We start from the raw sequence: 20,781 nt of genomic DNA, 5'->3' as shown, positions 1-20,781 counted from the left end.
TGCTAATCTTTGTGATCCAGACAAATAGCACTCCCGCTGCCTTCTAACTCAAAGCAGTGTAACCCTTTAGTGTACGACATTTCTAAATTAATTCCCTGAGCAACAAAGCTACATGAAATAAACAGATGTTAGTTTAAAACATCTTACAGAGAATCAAAGACCCACAAATTACAAAGTAAGTTTCTGCAAATGTGCCAGCTCCTGTAAAATTCCACTTTGAAGCAAGTGTAATGGCCAAGAAAAACATTAGTGTTTTCATGTAAAAAATTGTTCATTCTAGAAACAATCAGATGGTCTTGGCTATCAAACCTGGAGATAAAAACAGAGGAGCAGACTGTCAACTGGTGTAAATCAGCATATCTCCACTGTCTTCAATGGACCTACACTGACTTGCACCAGCATATATAATTTTAATCCTATTAATTTTAATAATAATAATACCTAGCTCCTTCTGTAGCACTTTTCATCTGTAGATCTCAAAGCTCTTTACAAATGAGATCAGTATCATTATCATTAGTTTAAACACTGGGAGAATGTGGAGAAAACAGAGCGAACTTGAATGGATTCATTTTGTTAAGCCCTCCATGTTTCCCAAGGTAGAAGTAATAAGGTTTAGATGTTGCCTTAATTTGTATGGATTCTTAAGCAGCAAACTAAGGGGGGATTTTTTTCATGGCTATCCTTTGTTAAACTATTGGCAGTACATCATTAAGTGCAACTATCCGCAGATTCAGCCCTACGAGTCTTAATTAACAGAGCAACAGAGAAACCCTTAAGTAGACCGGTTTGCTATTATTTAAATGACAGGTTTCAGAGCAGCAGCCGTGTTAGTCTGTATTTGCAAAAAGTAAAGGAGTATTTGTGACACCTTAGAGAATAACACATTTATTTGAGCCTAAGCTTTCGTGAGCTACAGCTCACTTCATCGGATGCATTCCGTGAGCTGTAGCTCACGAAAGCTTAGGCTCAAATAAATTGGTTAGTCTCTAAGGTGCCACAAGTCCTCCTATTATTTAAATGTTATATATTGTACAGCAGGACCTTGAAGTGCAATCACTGAATAACAGGCTGCTAAGAGAGTTTCTCTCCTCAAGACAATTGCCTGACAAGGTCTTTCCCCCTTTCTTCCACCCAGATGCCCTTCCCAGATGATGAGATTCCCACCTTACTTTCTGAAACTAGCTGTTGCCAGGCAGTAGGCCAGCTGTTCCTTTTGTCTATTGCCTTACTCTAGGCAGCTTCCAATGATCTTCTGGGCTTCCTAGAGGTAAGAAATACCTGGGTTAGCATAGTGGGGAAGCACCAACCCTAATGCTGAACTCCATGAACAACCAGAGTGAAAAATAATAAAGTTCCTGTTGATGTTGTGGATGAAGAATGTAAATGAAGCAGGATACACAGCTTGTGGCATGTGAAGATTGTGTTCTGTAAACATGTTATCACCAGTCCTTAAGTGTCATCCTTACGCATTTAAAGAAGCCCTTCAATCTTTTCCTCTGAGGCTTTTCTCTTGGCTCCCTTCTCTTGCTTGGTCACTGATGCTTTTTAGAAGTCGGGGAGAGGGAGAGAACTTGTGAAGTGCTGATCTGCTGCTCAGTACAATTCCCTTTCCTCTTTACCTAGTTGATTACAGACACCAGAAAATGGTTGGTGGAGAAATGAATAAAGCTGTGAGAGCAAGGTGTCTGATACACCAGTGAACAGCCTCAGTCAAAAGAAAACGAGGACTTGTGGCACCTTAGAGACTAACAAATTTATTTGAGCATAAGCTTTTGTGAGCTACAGCTCACTTCATCAGATGCATACAGTGGAAAATACAGTGGGGAGATTTTATATGCACAGAGAACATGAAACAATGGGTGTTACCATACAGACTGTAACAAGAGTGATCAGGAAAGGTGAGCTATTACCAGCAGGAGAGCGGACGGGGGGGCGGGGGGGTCCTTTTGTAGTGATAATCAAGGTGGGCCATTTCCAGCAGTTGACAAGGACAGTAGGAGGGGAAATAAACAAGGGGAAATAGTTTTACTTTGTATAAATACACATCCACTCCCAGTCTCTATTCAAGCCTAAGTTAATTGTATCCAGTTTGCAAATTAATTCCAATTCAGCAGTCTCTCCTTGGAGTCTGTTTTTGAAGTTTTTTTGTTGAAGAATTGCCACTTTTTGGTCTGTAATTGAGTGACCAAAGAGATTGAAGTGTTCTCCGACTGGTTTTTGAATGTTATAATTCTTGACATCTGATTTGTGTCCATTTATTCTTTTACGTAGAGACTGGGAAATGGCCCACCTTGATTATCACAACAAAAGGTCTCTTCCCCCACCCCACCCCCGGCTCTCCCGCTGGTAATAGCTCACCTTTCCTGATCACTCTTGTTACAGTCTGTATGGTAACACCCATTGTTTCATGTTCTCTGTGTATATAAAATCTCGCCACTATATTTTCCACTGTATGCATCCGATGAAATGAGCTGTAGCTCATGAAAGCTTATGCTCAAATAAATTTGTTAGTCTATAAGGTGCCACAAGTACTCCTTTTCTTTTTATGGATACAGACTAACACGGCTGCTACTCTGAAGCCTCAGTCAGTGGTTTGGAAGGGGACAAAGAGGCAGAGGGGATCATGCTCATGATCAGGGCTGAGAGATGATGAACACATGGAATAACAATTTCAGTACTTTGGAAGTCTGGCTAGGAAAAAAAATCAAACTACAAATCAGTCAGAGAGGCGACCTTCCCCTAGGGAAGGATACTAGAGACGGAAAGGGAGGGAGGCTTAGAGCAGGAGTTCTTGAGAAGGAGGAGAAACAGAGCAGTCTTGAGGGAAAGGGGGAGCAGAAAGTTTAGTGTGTTAACTGGGGACCAGTAGGCAACACTGGGCAATTATGAGCTCGTATCATTGACTCTTAGCATTAAGGAGGAAGTACATTTTTCAGCAGAGTTCAGTGACATTTCAAGCTCTTGAGGCTGATGCCTGGCTTAGCGAGGCATGCTTGCTTCTGAAGGATGGCTGCACAGTGTGAGAGGAAGGGATAAATTGGTTAAGCGCAGAAGAGAAGACCAAATTGCAGGTGATTTACACTGGGGAAGGAGGTAAATTCTTCAGAAAAAGAAGAGAAAACAGAGAGGGATTTTTGCTGATAGTTTGCCAGTTCTGACACACATGAGGGTCAGAATAGGAAGAAATCCCATGTCTAGGGAAAGAAATTAAAGGCAATTAGTGGTTACCAACAGTGAGGCCATTGGGCATGTGATAGAATGAAATGCTGATGATGAGGTCAGAGATTCATTATAGAGGTGTCTTAAGCTGGCGATTTCTTGACTGAAAGATTCACAGGCAGTATCAGAGGCTATAGGGTCATGGAAATTCACAGTTTAGATATTTATATCGGCACTGATGATTCTGCCTGAAGAGGAAGACTGATGCGCAGGAGGAGATATAAGACTTCTTGAAGGAAGGCAAGTTTCCCTCTTGTCGTATGATGGAAAAGTTGACAGACATTTGAAGTCTATGAATCATGGAGATTAATCGGTTGCATAAAGGAGATGAACTGGAAAGAGAGGGCTGAGAATGTGAACTCAGATCTACAAATTGTAGTGCCATGTCCCTGGGCACTCCCTGGGAGCTGTAAAGATGGTATCCCAAGGGAGTGACTTCAGTGAATAACTGCCATATTTGAAATAAGAGAAAATACTGTCACATGACCTCATGGTCTCCTTATTTGTGGATGAATGCTTTCAACTTTCCATAGCGCAAGTTCAAGTTATTCCCTCCAGTATGTATCACCTTACTCTCGATTACAGTGAATTACAGCTGCTGTTTTGCCCAACTGCTTAGCTTTGCTATGTCCGCCTAATTCTTCACATAACCCTCTCCATTGTTGTTGAGATCATTTTGTGTCATCTGCAGGTTTTGCCACTGCATCGTGCACTTCCCAAATGGGGAAAGCCACAATCCTTTCAGAGTTGTGTCTCTTGTCCTGCCCCAGCCAGGACAGTAACCTATTACAATATGTGTGTTTACCTGCTAACAGCTTAGGAAAGTGTTTAACAAAACTTTCTGAAAAAGCCACATTCAGGAAACAAAGATGCAGGGCTAGATTTGATCCTGGCAGTTCTCCCATTCTGTGCTAAGTGACTTGCTAACGAGTCACAGGATGATCACCCCAGGAGCATCGGAAGCGTGTGATTATCAGGAGGATGTGATGATAGCTCCATGCGTGCTTATTCTGTATTTCAGTTACTTGGTTTTCCTGGCTATTTTAGAAATGTTTTACACAGCTGATGCATCTTCTTCTTTTTTTTTTAAAGGAAGAGACTGTGTCCACTAGTTAAAGCATGAGATTGGGAGTCAAGACTCTAGGCTTCTATACCCAGTTCTGCCAATGATTTGCTTGACTAGAACAAGTCACATTAGATCAACATTTCAAAAAGTGTCAACTTATTTGGGGTACCTCCAGATGTCGGTGCCTAGACCCTCAGAGCACTGAAGACCCATCGCTCTCAGTGACTTGGAGATGGGTTGCTCGTCACTTTTTGAAAACAGGCTATAGGTGTCAAGTTGGACAACAACAATACAAAATGGAAACACCCCAAGTTCCTGGAAACTTCTGAATATCTTGACCTGAATTTCTCTGTGCTTCAGTGTGCCCCAAAGAAAATGAGGGTAATGTTATCTCAGTGGAGCTTTGTGATGCTTCATTAAATAATGAATGTTAGGAAAGTGCTTTGAGATCCTTAAATGAAAGATGCTGTAGACGTGCACATGATTATCATTATTATAACAGGTTTCAGAGGAACAGCCGTGTTAGTCTGTATTCGCAAAAAGAAAAGGAGTACTTGTGGCACCTTAGAGACTAACCAATTTATTTGAGCATGAGCTTTCGTGAGCTACAGCTCACTTCATCAGATGTTTACCGTGGAAACTGCAGCAGACTTTATATACACACAGAAATCATGAAACAATACCTCCTCCCACCCCACTGTCCTGCTGGTAATAGCTTATCTAAAGTGATCAACAGGTGGGCCATTTCCAGCACAAATCCAGGTTTTCTCACCCTCCACCCCCCCACACAAATTGGATTTAAACCTGGAGAATGGTCAGTTTAGATGAGCTATTACCAGCAGGAGAGTGAGTTTGTGTGTGTATGGGGGTGGGGGGGATGTGAGAAAACCTTGATCTATGCAGGAAATAGCCCGACTTGATTATGTAAAGAGTTGTCACTTTGGATGGGCTAGCACCAGCAGGAGAGTGAATTTGTGTGGGGGGGTGGAGGGTGAGAAAACCTGGATTTGTGCTGGAAATGGCCCACCTGTTGATCACTTTAGATAAGCTATTACCAGCAGGACAGTGGGGTGGGAGGAGGTATTGTTTCATGATTTCTGTGTGTATATAAAGTCTGCTGCAGTTTCCACGGTAAACATCTGATGAAGTGAGCTGTAGCTCACGAAAGCTCATGCTCAAATAAATTGGTTAGTCTCTAAGGTGCCACAAGTACTCCTTTTCTTTTTGCGAATACAGACTAACACGGCTGTTCCTCTGAAACCTGTCATTATGCAAGGCACTGCATTTAGCCGTATGGAGTGGAAATCTATCAACTGCATGAAGAAACTTGTACAGATACAGACAGACATCATCTTCCTTTCCAAATGCAAACAGATGGACATCGTACCAAAAGGACTGAAGGTCAAAAATCCATTACAATCTACATACCACACAGACTATGCTGACAGCTTGTGCCTCACGCTCTCAAAGAAACTGCGGAATCACCTGATCAAGATCCTCTACAGCAAACAGGGAAAGATTAAGAATGAGCTCTCAAAAATGGATACTCTCATAAAGAACCAACCTTCCACACAAACTTCCTCGTGGCTGGATTTTACTAAAACTAGACAAGCCATTTACAACGCACACTTTGCTTCTCTACAAAAGAAAAAAGACACTAAACTTTCTAAACTACTACATGCTACAAGGGGCCACAGCAATGGTTCCCTCACCCCACCTAGCAATATTGTTAACCTATCCAACTATACTCTCAGCCCAGCAGAAGCAGCTGTTCTATCTCGGGGCCTCTCCTTCTGCCCCTCCACCCCCACGAACATGATACAGTTCTGTGGTGACCTAGAATCCTATTTTCGACGTCTCCGTCTCAAGGAATATTTCCAAAATACCTCTGAACAACATACTAATCCACAGAGGTCTCCCTGCCAACACTACAGAAAGAGGGATTCTAGATGGACTCCTCCTGAAGGTCGAAACAGCAGACTGGACTTCTACATAGAGTGCTTCCGCCGACGTGCACGGGCTGAAATTGTGGAAAAGCAGCATCACTTGCCCCATAACCTCAGCCATGCGGAACGCAATGCCATCCACAGCCTCAGAAACAACTCTGACATCATAATCAAAAAGGCTGACAAAGGAGGTGCTGTTGTCATCATGAATAGGTCGGAATATGAACAAGAGGCTGCTCGGCAGCTCTCCAACACGAGTTTCTACAAGCCATTACCCTATGATCCCACTGAGAGTTACCAAAAGCAACTACAGCATTTGCTCAAGAAACTTCCTGAAAAAGCACAAGATCAAATCCGCACAGACACACCCCTGGAACCCCGACCTGGGATATTCTATCTACTACCCAAGATCCATAAACCTGGAAATCCTGGGCGCCCCATCATCTCAGGCATTGGCACCCTGACAGCAGGATTGTCTGGCTATGTAGACTCCCTCCTCAGGCCCTACGCTACCAGCACTCCCAGCTACCTTCGAGACACCACTGACTTCTTGAGGAAACTTCAATCCATCGGTGATCTTCCTGATAACACCATCCTGGCTACTATGGATGTAGAAGCCCTCTACACCAACATTCCACACAAAGATGGACTACAAGCCGTCAAGAACACTATCCCCGATAATGTCACGGCTAACCTGGTGGCTGAACTTTGTGACTTTGTCCTTACCCATAACTATTTCACATTTGGGGACAATGTATACCTTCAGATCAGCGGCACTGCTATGGGTACCCGCATGGCCCCACAGTATGCCAACATTTTTATGGCTGATTTAGAACAACGCTTCCTCAGCTCTCGTCCCCTAAAGCCCCTACTCTACTTGCGCTATATTGATGACATCTTCATCATCTGGACCCATGGAAAAGAAGCCCTTGAGGAATTCCACCATGATTTCAACAATTTCCATCCCACCACCAACCTCAGCCTGGTCCAGTCCACACAAGAGATCCACTTCCTGGACACTACAGTGCTAATAAACAATGGCCACATAAACACCACCCTATACCGTAAACCTACTGACCGCTATTCCTACCTGCATGCCTCCAGCTTTCACCCTGACCACACCACACGATCCATCGTCTACAGCCAAGCTCTGCGATACAACCGCATTTGCTCCAACCCCTCAGACAGAGACAAACACCTACAAGATCTCTGTCAAGCTTTCTTACAACTACAATACCCACCTGCAGAAGTAAAGAAACAGATTGATAGAGCCAGAAGAGTTCCCAGAAGTTACCTACTACAGGACAGGCCTAACAAAGAAAATAACAGAACGCCACTAGCCGTCACCTTCAGCCCCCAACTAAAACCCCTCCAACGCATTATTAAGGATCTACAACCTATCCTAAAGGATGACCCAACACTCTCACAAGTCTTGGGAGACAGGCCAGTCCTTGCCTACAGACAGCCCCGCAACCTGAAGCAAATACTCACCAACAACCACATACCACACAACAGAACCACTAACCCAGGAACTTATCCTTGCAACAAAGCCCGTTGCCAATTGTGCCCACATATCTATTCAGGGGACACCATCACAGGGCCTAATAACATCAGCCACACTATCAGAGGCTCGTTCACCTGCACATCCACCAATGTGATCTATGCCATCATGTGCCAGCAATGCCCCTCTGCCATGTACATTGGTCAAACTGGACAGTCTCTACGTAAAAGAATAAATGGACACAAATCAGATGTCAAGAATTATAACATTCATAAACCAGTCGGAGAACACTTCAATCTCTCTGGTCACGCAATCACAGACATGAAGGTCGCTATCTTAAAACAAAAAAACTTCAAATCCAGACTCCAGCGAGAAACTGCTGAATTGGAATTCATTTGCAAATTGGATACTATTAATTTAGGCTTAAATAGAGACTGGGAGTGGCTAAGTCATTATGCAAGGTAGCCTGTTTCCTCTTGTTTTTTCCTACCCCCCCCCCAGATGTTCTGGTTTAACTTGGATTTAAACCTGGAGAATGGTCAGTTTAGATGAGCTATTACCAGCAGGAGAGTGAGTTTGTGTGTGTATGGGGGTGGGGGGGATGTGAGAAAACCTTGATCTATGCAGGAAATAGCCCGACTTGATTATGTAAAGAGTTGTCACTTTGGATGGGCTAGCACCAGCAGGAGAGTGAATTTGTGTGGGGGGGTGGAGGGTGAGAAAACCTGGATTTGTGCTGGAAATGGCCCACCTGTTGATCACTTTAGATAAGCTATTACCAGCAGGACAGTGGGGTGGGAGGAGGTATTGTTTCATGATTTCTGTGTGTATATAAAGTCTGCTGCAGTTTCCACGGTAAACATCTGATGAAGTGAGCTGTAGCTCACGAAAGCTCATGCTCAAATAAATTGGTTAGTCTCTAAGGTGCCACAAGTACTCCTTTTCTTATTATTATAACAGAAGTCCAAATAAGGGAGGAAAATGAAAGGGGTTTGCTGGGTGTGGACAGAGGTTGGAAGTTGTGCTCACAAGTATAATGGCTGAGCTGCCTCTGAAATACAGCATCAAAATGCTTATTAGGAACACATTTCAAAAGGTGTCTCATTTGAATTGCTGTGCAATGTAAAGAACTTGATAAGTTGTTAGAGGAATAGAGAGTATTTTACACAGGCAGCTCTAATTATGCCTAACCGTGAGTTTTAACTGAGCAAGTAGCTCCATCTGCTTTTACAATACAATTTATGACACTGTAGCTTGGCATGCTCAGAGTGCCCCTGAACAGTAAGATGCAATAGCATATGTAAATACTTCCTAATTATGCACAGCAACGGGAATTCACAGATGGGCAACACAAACACCCATCAAAGACCTGCTACCTATCATTCCTCCTTGAAACAGTCCCTTGTTGCAATAGATTTTTGGAATGGAATACTAAGATTCCATTATCTAAAGTGGGTTTCAAGCAAGTGTGAGCTCTCGCTTACTTTTATAGGAGGACATATTTCAGATGACAGCAGCGCTCAACTACATTGCAAAATACTCATGCGCCTCTCCTGCCGCAAATGCAGTGTATGCTCTGTAATGATGGGAATAAGGATTACGCAGATGCAGAGTTGCTGTGCTTTAAACAAGAAGTAGAGTTCAGTGAATTTGTTTCCTTTCTTTTGGAGTCAAATAGTCCATGGTGTGCAAAATTCACTGCTGTGAGATATGCTCAAGATAATGAGGGGTGAATTGTTAAAGCCACATGCAAGATTTCCGCTAACATCAATGGACCTGCACAGAGAAATACCCCATGCATTGCATGGGTAATGCTGATATAGAGGTAAACCCTTTCAGTGTCTTGCCTAAACTTCATAGATGGCTATCATTTAACAGGGTGAAATCTGTCACCTATTCCACCATTACAGCCTTAAGTGAAAAATAAGAATTAAAACTGGCATTTTCAATGGCACATAAGGAATTCTTATTCCTTTGAAAATCCCAGCCCCAAGCCAAGGTCTTTAGGAGATCAGTTTCTCTTTCTGTCTCTGAAAAATAAGAGCCTTTTAATATGGATTATGTCATCAAACCTTTACTGGGCTAATTTCCAAATAGATGCACATGCTGAATGGGTAAAATGGATAAATGCATGCTGGGTTATTTTTTCCATGGGTGACACTTAGGACTGTGCCCTAATTTCTGAGCAAAGAGGAAAGTGAAGTAGTCAAGCCTGGGGCTTAGCCATCTGTTAAGTGTGTAAGTGAATTTTTATTTTATAGGAGGTACACATTTCGATCCTGAATGCAGTCAGTGTAAATGCACCCTTCAAGGAATTTGACGCATCAGCATGCAGAGTGGAGTTGCATGCGCAAAAACATAACCAGTACCTTATGGTGGTGAGACCCTCTGTTGCACTTCTGAAGATGATACAAGATTTTGCTCACATGCATTTACATGCCTAACCACATATTGATCAAATAGCCTTTGAAAGTAGCTCGTCATTAACCATTTACCTTGATGGAATTGGACACGGATCTACTTACCCTGGGTATAAAGGGAGCCTGACCTATAAAGGAGTCTGAATTCACAGCATAGTCTCATTGAGATGAATCAAGAGTAAGTGTTGGCAGGATCAGGTGCTCACTCTATTGTGGGGCTGTAGGTTGGAGGGAGAACACCATTTGAAAGCTGTAGAGTCATGATGGTTCTTCTTCCTCTTCATTTCCAGAAAGTGACACAAACAGGCAGTGCCCTGATCTTCAACAATGTTTAGTTAACTAAAAGCAGACTTCTATGTAGCATAGAACTTCAATACATCTATTAACCATGGAGGAGGATGTGATAAAAATATAATGAGTCTTTGCAGTGCCAGTGTGCCTTTTTTCAAGGCTATCCAATTGCTACAGAAATAGTGATTAATCCTCACAGCATCTGGGAGGTTGGTATTATGGTACCTATTTTATTATACTTACTTGTGAGCACCTATTCAACACAGGTAAACAGAGGATAAGTGACTTTTCTCAAAGCCACTCAGCAAGTCTGTGGCAGAGATAGACCTTTTCCTATCTTCTCACTCAGGGGTAGTCAATAGGCAGACCACGGCCCGCTCCCCAGCACAGGGCCCTCCTAGCAGGCAGCAGGTCGGTTGGGCTGGGCTGTAGGATGCAGGGTGTCCCCGGACAGCTGCTTCTGTAACCACAGTCCCACCAGCTCTGTCCTCCGCTGGCTGGCAGCAGCGCAGGGATGGGGAGAGTGGGCCGTATGGGTGAATAATCAGGAGCTGGCATCCAGGCTCAGTGCGTGGGGTGGCGGGATCCTCTCCGGGTGGAGCGGGTGGGGAGCTGGTGGTTGGTCGGGAGTTTTTGGAGAGCTGGGCCACCTGGTCCCCAGGTAAGTGAAACTGCCAAGCACCTCTTGGCTGGGCCGCCTGCCCTGCCATGAGGCCTCAGAGTCCGGCGGGGAGGGGTGACAGAGCCAGGCCCCAGCTCCCTGCCCTGAGTAGGGGAAAGGCCCACAGGAAGAGGCTGTGTCCTGGGCCTGTGCCAGCTGCCCTGCCACCGTGATGGAGCAGCACTGCCCCCAATCTTGAGAGTGAGGCTGCAGGTACCCCCTCCAGCACCACCCAAATACGCCCTCCAGTACCCCTCTAATACTCCTCCCAGTACACACTCATCTGTCCCCCACCCCCAAACACCCACTCCCAGTATACACGTACCCCTCATTCACCCCAAATGCCCCTCCCACATCCCAAATATACCCCCCCAGTACACACACACCCATCACACACCCCAATTATCCCCTCCAGAAACCCCCCAAATACCCTCTCCCAATACGTACACACCCACCCCTCCAGCACTCCCCAAATACCCCCTCCCAGTACACACTACCCATCCAGCACCCCCAGTGCCCCTCACAGTACACCGCTCTCCAGCTCCCCCACCCTCTCCCTCTCCACCCCCAGCAGTGTCCTTTTTGGGGGGAACTCAAAATATGGTAACACTAAGCTGAGCGGTGGATAATTGGGGGGTTGGGAAGGGGAGCTAGGTGGGGGCAATCAGGGGCTTATATGCCTCCAATAATTTTATTTGACAAAACCAAAGTTAATACTCTTTGTAAACTCAAAACAAATTCAGAACTGAAAACAGTTGTCTGAAAGTGTGTTCATGCTAATATTTGCATTTATTTGACATTTTATCTATGTACTTTCTCAACGTCTCAGATGTAGTTTATTACATCTTTCTTGAAAATTATTTTTGGGTTATACAGTGGTTTGATTTTATTTTTCATTTAATGCACTAAAAATAAAAGCAATAAGCCCTGGGTATATTACACAGGATTGTATGTTGAACAAGGGCACTTGCAGTGTAAAAAAGGTTTTTCTGGGATTTGGATCTTCACTATACCTTGACCAAGAAATTTGGACATTGACAAAATTAATTGACTACCCTGTCTAGCTAGTAAACAAACACAGGCTTCTCCTACATATCTAACTTGACTTCACAGGGACTCTTCTTCTCCTTCTCAAATGTGTATTTAAATGAAAACTGTTCTACAGGTACTTTGGGAGACAAGGTACGTGAGGTAATAGCTTTTATTGGACCAACTTTTGTTGGTCAAAGAGACAGGATTTTGAGCTACATCCAAAGAAGACCTCTATGTAGCTCGAAAGCTTCTCCGTTTCACCAACAGAAGAAAGTCCAATAAAAAATATTACCTCACTCACCTTGTGTTTCTAATGTCCTGGGACCAACATGGCTACAACAACTGTGCAATCTACAGTTACCTGACTTTCTGAGAAAAATGATTGTTTGACATGATTCACTATAGGGGTGCAAGAATGACACACGGACAAACCACAATCATAAAGGTAACTACTCACTGATATCAGTGATATAGGATACAAACAGGTAACTATGTCAATGACTGTCCTTGTTTTTACATTTCAATTCACAGTCTCAGATGATCCTTTCTCCTTGGATTTGCATGGGTGTCATTAGACCCAATGAAGAGAGCCCCTTATGGTGAGTAGATATTGCTAAAGCTGATTTATCTGTGACCATTTAATAGAAGACTCTTTGCTTGGCTATTACTTTTTAAAGATACTCTTTTTCTTTCTCTTATCTACCAGATGCGACATTTTGAAGGAAGACAGTTTTGTCTTGACATTTGATGATGAAATGCAAAGTGTTTGCTTTAGGTTAATAAATGATCGAAGATTAAATCCATTTTAAAATCTTCATAGAAATTCCAGGTGTGGTGTTTGACTGGTGTAATCAGTCAGATGAAGCACTCTATTCCATCTTCCTCATCGGTAACCAGTCCTGTGAGTGACATTTAAAAATGCACCTTCAGAAGAATGTGCACTAACAAACAAGAGAACATTGATATGGTGTCTGGGTAACTCCATGGATGGGCAATGAGCACTGCAAACTTTTGCCTATGGGTCACTCACGTCAATTCACTGCAAACTGGAACTGAACAAGTGTTTGACACTTTAGTGATGTTAATTAATGGCCTCAGTCCTACTGCCAGCAGAGAGATGGCCACGTCACACACCTGCCATCACAACAGGTACATTGGGGTGGAAAACAAACTACATTTTCAGCCCTAGAGGTGATCACTTCTGGTCAGGCTCGAAGGATATTGCTGTGAGGGAGCTTTGGGGCTATAATTCCACCTGTAGATTCAGTCCAAGTTGGACACGGCAAAAGGAATTATAGTCTCAGAATAGGCACTTGGATACCATGATGACGGGAAGGGACACTCTTTGTTCACTCTTTGTACAGCGCCTGGCACACTGGAGTTCTGGTCCATAACAGGGACACACATAATTGAGGCTAACTTGTGTGGATCCTATGAAGGTCATCTCTTTCAGAATATTGGTGTTGGAATCCCTCATCCTTATTGCTCTTGCTTGTGAGAATGACACCTCTTTCACATGAAATGTAACCCTATGCATTCTAGTACCATAGCAGAAGGGAGTGGGTGATCAAACATGTATATGACTTTTGTTCTTGGTGACATAAAAGAAAATGAATGTAATTTTCACCTACATGCTTTTATCTTTTTATGAGTAGAGCTGCTTATAAGCAAGAAGGCAAGGTGAAGTATTAAGGTGATAACTAGAAAGAGAAAAACCACCCTTAATATTTTCAAAGTAATGAGTTAAATTTGAATACGTTTAATACTCAATGATACATACAATTAGTACTGGTTTCCGTGGTTACACAGCAAAGATACAGAAATTCTAGCTCGGGTTCTTGTAATCAGAACTCTAAATGAAATAAAAAACAGGGCACATCCAAATGGAAAATACTTGTATGCTAGAATATTGTGTCCAATCTGGCAGCCAAACTTAAGCAAGTTAAAACATGTAAAGATTTGTGGCAGTTAAGAAGATTATTTCCCTGCCAAGTCAGAACATACCTAACTAAGATCAAACTTGCATATTCATCACTGCAGAGAAAACAGTATTTGTTCTTTTTTTAAAGAAACAATTCTTTGTTCCACCGAAATGGCACCTGTATGACATTTTACGTCCTTCTGCTTTGTAATTTTGTTGGCTGATGCATTACCACAAGCATGTGTAGCATGGAAGGAGTTAAAAGACTGAACTACGATTTCGTTACACTAAATTACATAGTTAACATGCACAGATGGGTTGTTGCTAGCCAAAGCAGGTGTTCAGTGATGTAGTGCAGATGGCTATGTGACAGCTGTGTTGCTTGGCGAACACACATGGGATTGAACTGGGGACTTCTAGAGCTAAATGCATGAACTGCTACAGCTTGAGCTAACGAGCCAATGCTCTGCAGCTGGTGGCTGTAACCATTCATATCCTCTGTGGATTGGCCCAGTGCAGTACCTGCAAAACACATTCATCAGTGGGTTACCTACAGCCAACTGGTGAAGTAGACATGATGTGGTGGTTTCCCTTCTGACCCCATATTTTTGAATTCTTGGGGGTGTTCCCAGAAGAGAGGAGAAAGGGATGGGGGAGAAAGTGAAGGAAAAAAAGAGGAGATGGAAGAGAAATGGGAAGAATTGATGATTTTGGGGGAAGGGGGCACTAGTGTAGCTGGATGCAACTCAACTCAGTTTCAGTATAATGATACTGGCATGAATTGGCATGTTACCAAAGAAAGAGACCCATCAGGTCTGTATGAGAGATGGATGGGCTCCAACCAGGGTAGGGCTAAACATTGTGTTTGGGATTTTATCATTACTGTCCATTCCTGATCTGGTGGCCCTCAAATCACTGGAGTTTCACCCACTTATACCAGGATTTGGTCCTTTTATCTTCTCTCCGTCCTGTCCACTTCCCTCTGTCCTTCTCCCTTCAATATAACTTTTCTCCTGTTTGTATTCATCTTACAATGCTGCTGTAACCTCTCTTCCTTGTGTCATTCATACTTTTTAAGAGTTCAGATAGCAGTTTCCTCTGTCTCTAACTGGCTGGTACCCTGCTTTGCCAGCTGGACTGTTTTGAAGGCATTGCAACTGATCAGAGTGGTACATTAGGCACAGCAAAGGTAACTGCAGAAAGGAGCTTTAGAGAGCAGCAGTGGAGGAGTGTTCCTTGTACCAGACATGAGTGGGCAGCAACAACTTCCATTTACCTTCTCTTCAGTGTCTCTTTTCCTTTCTTCCTGCCATGCTCTTGTAAGCAGAGTCAGGATGAGCTCCACCCTGACATCTGGTGGTGAGGTGTGGCAAGTTGTGGAAAAGAACTTCAGGGGCCGATCTCATTTGCATAGGCACACCCACCACGCCTAGAATGAGACCATAGCTGCCCAAATGGTCACTTTGGCTGTTGTGGGATCCCCAGTGTCTCTGTTATTGGGGCGGGAAGAATAAATTGTTATTACCCTGATTATGGAAACTGTGCTTGGAACTGCACGTGGCCTTTTGTTATGATGGAGGGATTCACCATCAACTAAGTAGCACTCGCTAGGCAAGGGTCATGGGTTCCAAAACTGTGTGAATGGAGAGAGGCTGGGGACAAGTATTAATACTTGGTGGCATGGGCCCCTTGGTGCGGGCCTTATATGCTAATTGCACTTCCTCCTCTCTCCACTGTGGAATATCAGAGCTAATTTTGATTTCATTAGAAGTCTAGTTATAGGCTGCTGAGCTCACTTTGGGCTGACAGTGCACCAGCACTGGGGCTCCCCTATTATAAGCTGAATTCACCTAAGAGCTGAAATCGCTGAGTGTTGTGTTAAGTAGTGGGGGAGCCTGAAGATATATTGTGGAGCAGTTCGATGCGGCGCAGTGTGTGGATGGCAGGAGCTGCTTGTGGGCCGTGGAGCTGAGTGAAGGAGTTCGTGGGGCGGCTGGCGGAGCAGAGCGGAGCGCAGCTGAGCGAAGGAGTTCGTGGGGCGGCTGGCGGAGCAGAGCGGAGCGCAGCTGAGCGAAGGAGTTCGTGGGGCGGCTGGCGGAGCAGAGCGGAGCGCAGCTGAGCGAAGGAGTTTGTGGGGTGGCTGGCAGAGCGGAGCGCCACTATGGAGCTATGGGGCGGTCAGCTTCAGATCACGTAAGGTGCCTCTTACCCCTGTCCCATTTCCACCCAGGTTGGGAGGTAAAGCTCCGCAGATAAACTTTCGAACTCTGGGGCTGCCCTGACCAGGGACAGAGACTTTTGGGGCATTGGACTTTTGGGACTTTGGGTGATTTGGGGTTGCTGGACTCAAGAACCAAAGGGAAAAGGGCATGCCCCAATTTGCCTGGGGTGGGTTTTTTTTTGCTCATGGGTTGTGTTATGAATCCTGTTGGTGGTGTTTCCCCAACATAATGCCACATTGTTTCTCTCTATTATTAAAAGACTTTTGCTACACTCAGACTATGTGCTTGCGAGAGGGGAAGTATTGCCTCTTGGAGGCGCCCAGTGGGGTGGTATATATTTGTCCCAGGTCACTGGGTGGGGGCTCGAGCCGGTTTGCATTGTGTTATTGGAATGGAACCCCTAGATATTGAACCCGGCCCTTGTTGCTGCCAACTCTGATGGGCAGAAGGGTTACATTTTTGGGGGCTCGTCCGGGATCACCTGGGTCAGTACCCCTCGCAAGCACCTGTTGAGTGATCCACTACATTGGGAAACAATTTATATTTTTTTTGTTTGTGCTTATATTTTGAGGAAATTACTGTTTGTATAATGGCTAATATGTCAGGTTTGTTGGGCCCTGGCTCAGCAGCTTCTAGCTCAGAGGCTGCAGCCTCGGCTGATGATTGGACAAAAGCTCTGGGGCAAATATTGGAAAAGGTTGTGCTGCCCCATGCTGAGTCAGACTCTTGTCGTAAGTTAAGATTATTTGCTGGGGAGGAGGAGTTTGAACCCTGGTTAGAGCATACCACTGAAATGCTGCAAGAGTGGGCCGTACCAGATGCAGAAAAGCGAAGATGCCTTATAGAGAGTCTTGGCGGCCCAGCATTAGATGTGATTCGCACCCTGAAGCTCATTGACCCTGGGGTCAGTGTGAAGGACTGCCTAGAGGCCCTTGAACACACCTTTGGGAGCGTAGAGGGCCCTGAAGACAGCTACTGTAAGTTCCTTAATTCCCGACAACAAAAGGGCGAGAAGGCTTCAGCCTACATACAGAGACTGGAGAGACTGCTTTAGAGAGCTGTCATGAGGGGAGCAGTGACTGCTGAGCAGATGGATCAGACCAGACTGGCTCAAATTGTAAGAGGAACTCAGTATCAGAACCCGATTCTACTTCATCTCCAGCTAAGAGAACGACGGGAACATCCCCCAAGTTACTCCCAGCTGATAAAAGAGGTCCGAGAGGAGGAAGAAAGGCAGGCTGCCAGTGAGTTTTGGGAAGCCCAAACATCGGAGCCAGCCAGCACAACACCACTGCAAACGGCCAGTGTACTGATGGTGAGCACCAGAGAGGAACTTGCCCAACAAATGCAGGTCCTGACGGAACGGATAGCTGAGCTGCAAAGTGCCGTTGACCGAGTTAAGACTTCCAGGAATAAGAAGCCTCAAACTGTGGCGATTGAGAAGCCCGCACTTAGAGCCACCATCCCCCCCAGGCGAAGGGGGAAAGGTCAATTCTTCTGCTACCGATGTGGTCAGGATGGACACAGTGCTGCCAAGTGCCGTAATGAAGAAAACCCCTCCTTAGTGTATGGAAAGCTGAGGATCAGTTGGGAGAGATCCGGTAGCTGCCAGAGGGTCTGGGGTCGGGGACCCCCCAGGTCTGCAGGATTTGAAGGTTCCCCCAGAAAAGACTGTCCAGCTGGGATCCCTGCAGGACTGATAGGGCCTCGAGCAGAGGTCATGGTGAGGATCGAAGGGGTGGAGTGTAAAGCAGTGCTTGACACTGGATCTCAAGTGACTATTATATTTCAGTCATTCTACCAACAGATGCTTAGGCACCTGCCTATACAGCCACTGACTGGCCTTGGCCTGTGTGGCCTCAGCATGGATGAATACCCCTATCAAGGGTATGTCATAGTGCCCCTGGAATTCCCAGAGGAGGTTGCTGGGGTGAGAGAAGAGGTAGACACAGCTGCCTTAATATGCCCTGACCCTAAAGGGACTTCTGATGTGTCTGTGCTGATAGGGACCAACTCCAGTCTCTTCAAGGTACTCGCGGATTACTGCAGAAGGCGGGCTGGGAACCAATACCTGAATACCCTGATGATCCATACGCTTTGTGCTGAAGCCTATAGGAAAATTGAGAGCGCTAAAAGGGACACATCTGAGCTACCGCTTGGGGCACTGAAGTACGCGGGCACAACCCCCTTAGTAGTGCCTGCAAGGACGGAGCAAGAAGTGCTTGTCATGAGTACCTGTCTGAAAGGCAGTAAAGGGACGTTAGCAATGATAGAGCAGCCGATGGGAGGAGAGCTCCCTGAAGGAGTGCTGGTCCCCAGTGGAGTCATAACCCTACCTGCTGAAGCCCAGGAAAGGGTGACTATACTGATTGCTAATGAAACGAGTCGTGATATTTTTGTGAAGCAAGGACAAAAGATAGCAGACCTCTTTGAGCCTGAGTCGATTGTAAAACCCCAGTGTGAAACTCAAGTTCCGACAATAGACCCAGCAAAGTTTGACTTTGGAGATTCACCAGTGTCCGAGGACTGGAAAGATCGCCTGAGGAAGAAACTTTGTGAAAGATCCAAGGTGTTCTCACTGCATGAGTGGGATGTGGGATGTGCAAAAGGAGTAGAGCACAATATCAGACTACATGACTCTCGACCTTTCAGGGAGAGATCTAGGAAGATTGCTCTCTCTGAGATGGAAGATGTGCGACATCATCTTCAGGAGCTGGCTGCGAATGGCATCATTACAGAGTCCCGCAGCCCATACGCCTCACCCATTGTGGTAGTCCGCAAAAAGAATGGGAAAATCCGGATGTGTATTGACTACCGCACCCTAAACAGCCGTACTGTGGTCGACCAGTACACTATGCCTCGAGTGCAAGACGCCTTAGACTGTTTGCTGGGAAGCCAGTGGTTCTCTGTGTTGGATCTTCGAAGTGGATACTACCAGATCCCTCTGGGAGAAGAAGATAAGGAGAAGACAGCCTTCATTTGCCCATTAGGGTTTTATCAGTTCGAACGCATGCCCCAAGGGATTTCTGGAGCACCTGCCACCTTTCAACATCTCATGGAGAAAGTTGTGGGAGACATGAATTTACTGCAAGTGTTAGTTTATTTGGATGACCTGATTGTGTTTGGAAGAACCTTAGAGGAGCATGAAGAAAGACTTCTTAAAGTGCTTGATAGGTTGGAGGATTATGGTCTGAAGCTTTCAATTGACAAATGCCAGTTCTGCAGAACCTCAGTGAAGTATGTGGGTCACATTGTGTCCCAAGAAGGTGTGAGTACTGATCCTGATAAAATAGAAGCACTCACTACATGGCCACGTCCAAGTAACTACAGAGAACTCAAGACCTTCCTTGGATTTAGTGGCTACTACCGCAGATTTGTGAAAAACTATGCTACGATTGTAAAGCCTCTGAATGATCTTACCAGGGGACATCAGTCCAGCAAGAACAAATCTAAGTCCAAGAATAAGGGGAGGTCCCCAAAGCCTCCTGTGCAGAGACACAATGGCCCCTTTGCACCATTTGGGCCACGGTGGGATGAGAGATGTGAAAGGGCTTTTCGAGAAATCATTACTTGCCTAACTCATGCTCCAGTCCTAGTTTTTGCTGACCCAAGCAAACCATTTATCCTGCATATTGATGCCAGTTTGGAGGGTCTGGGAGCAGTCCTGTACCGGGAAGTGGAAGGCAAATGTAAACCTGTAGCCTTTGCCAGCCGAGGATTGTCTGATAGTGAAACTCGCTATCCCACCCACAAGCTGGAATTTTTGGCCTTGAAATGGGCCATCACTGAGAAATTTCGAGACTACTTGTATGGTGCTCAATTCCAGGTGTGGACAGACAACAATCCACTGACTTATGTGTTAACAAGTGCTAAGCTGGATGCTACAGGGCAGAGATGGGTGGCCGCCTTGGCTAGCTATGAGTTCAGCATTCAGTACCGATCAGGGAGAAGCAATGTAGATGCAGATGCATTGTCCAGGCGTCCGCAGGCTCCAGAAGTTGCTGTGATACCCACAGATGGAGTGAGAGCTATTTGCAGTGTGAGTCGCCGAGAGCCAGAGGCCCGTGAGGGCTTTCAGGGATGTGTTGCAGAAGCTTTGGGCCTGCCCCCTGAATGCATGCCTTCTGCTTCGGTGAACTATATTGCATTAGACCAATCTCCTTTGCCCATGCTCAATGCGGCTGACTGGCAAGAAGCCCAGCGGCAAGATATTGACATTCGTGATACACTACTTGCCAAAAGGGAGGGGCGAAGCCCAGCTGCGGTTGTCCCACCTAACCCGGAGGGTAAACTACTATTGAGAGAATGGACCAAACTAAAACTGATTCAGGGAGTGCTACACCGAATGACCACTGACCCTTTACAAAAACAACGAGCACAACTAGTACTGCCAAAAAAGTACAGAGCCCTGGCCATGAGGGCCCTGCATGATGACTTTGGGCATTTAGGGATGGAGAGGACCCTGGAACTTATTCGTAGTAGGTTCTATTGGCCCCGAATGG

The 20,781-nt window shown here is 45.2% G+C and overlaps 1 long non-coding RNA gene across 1 annotated transcript in view; it reads left to right on the top strand.

Moving 5' to 3' along the window:
• Positions 1-12,926, top strand: part of LOC140905846 (uncharacterized) — an 84,326-nt gene extending 71,400 nt beyond the window's left edge. Inside the window, exons 3-4 of the long non-coding RNA XR_012156962.1 lie at positions 12,668-12,735; positions 12,843-12,926. This is a non-coding gene — a long non-coding RNA (uncharacterized lncRNA). The remainder of the gene's footprint in view (positions 1-12,667; positions 12,736-12,842) is intronic.
• Positions 12,927-20,781: the final 7,855 nt, after the last annotated feature.

This window comes from Lepidochelys kempii, chromosome 2, assembly GCF_965140265.1.
Source record: "Lepidochelys kempii isolate rLepKem1 chromosome 2, rLepKem1.hap2, whole genome shotgun sequence".
Taxonomy (NCBI): domain Eukaryota; kingdom Metazoa; phylum Chordata; order Testudines; family Cheloniidae; genus Lepidochelys; species Lepidochelys kempii.
The sequence above is the reverse complement of the archived record's forward strand: the minus strand, read 5'-3'. Positions and strand labels throughout refer to the sequence as shown.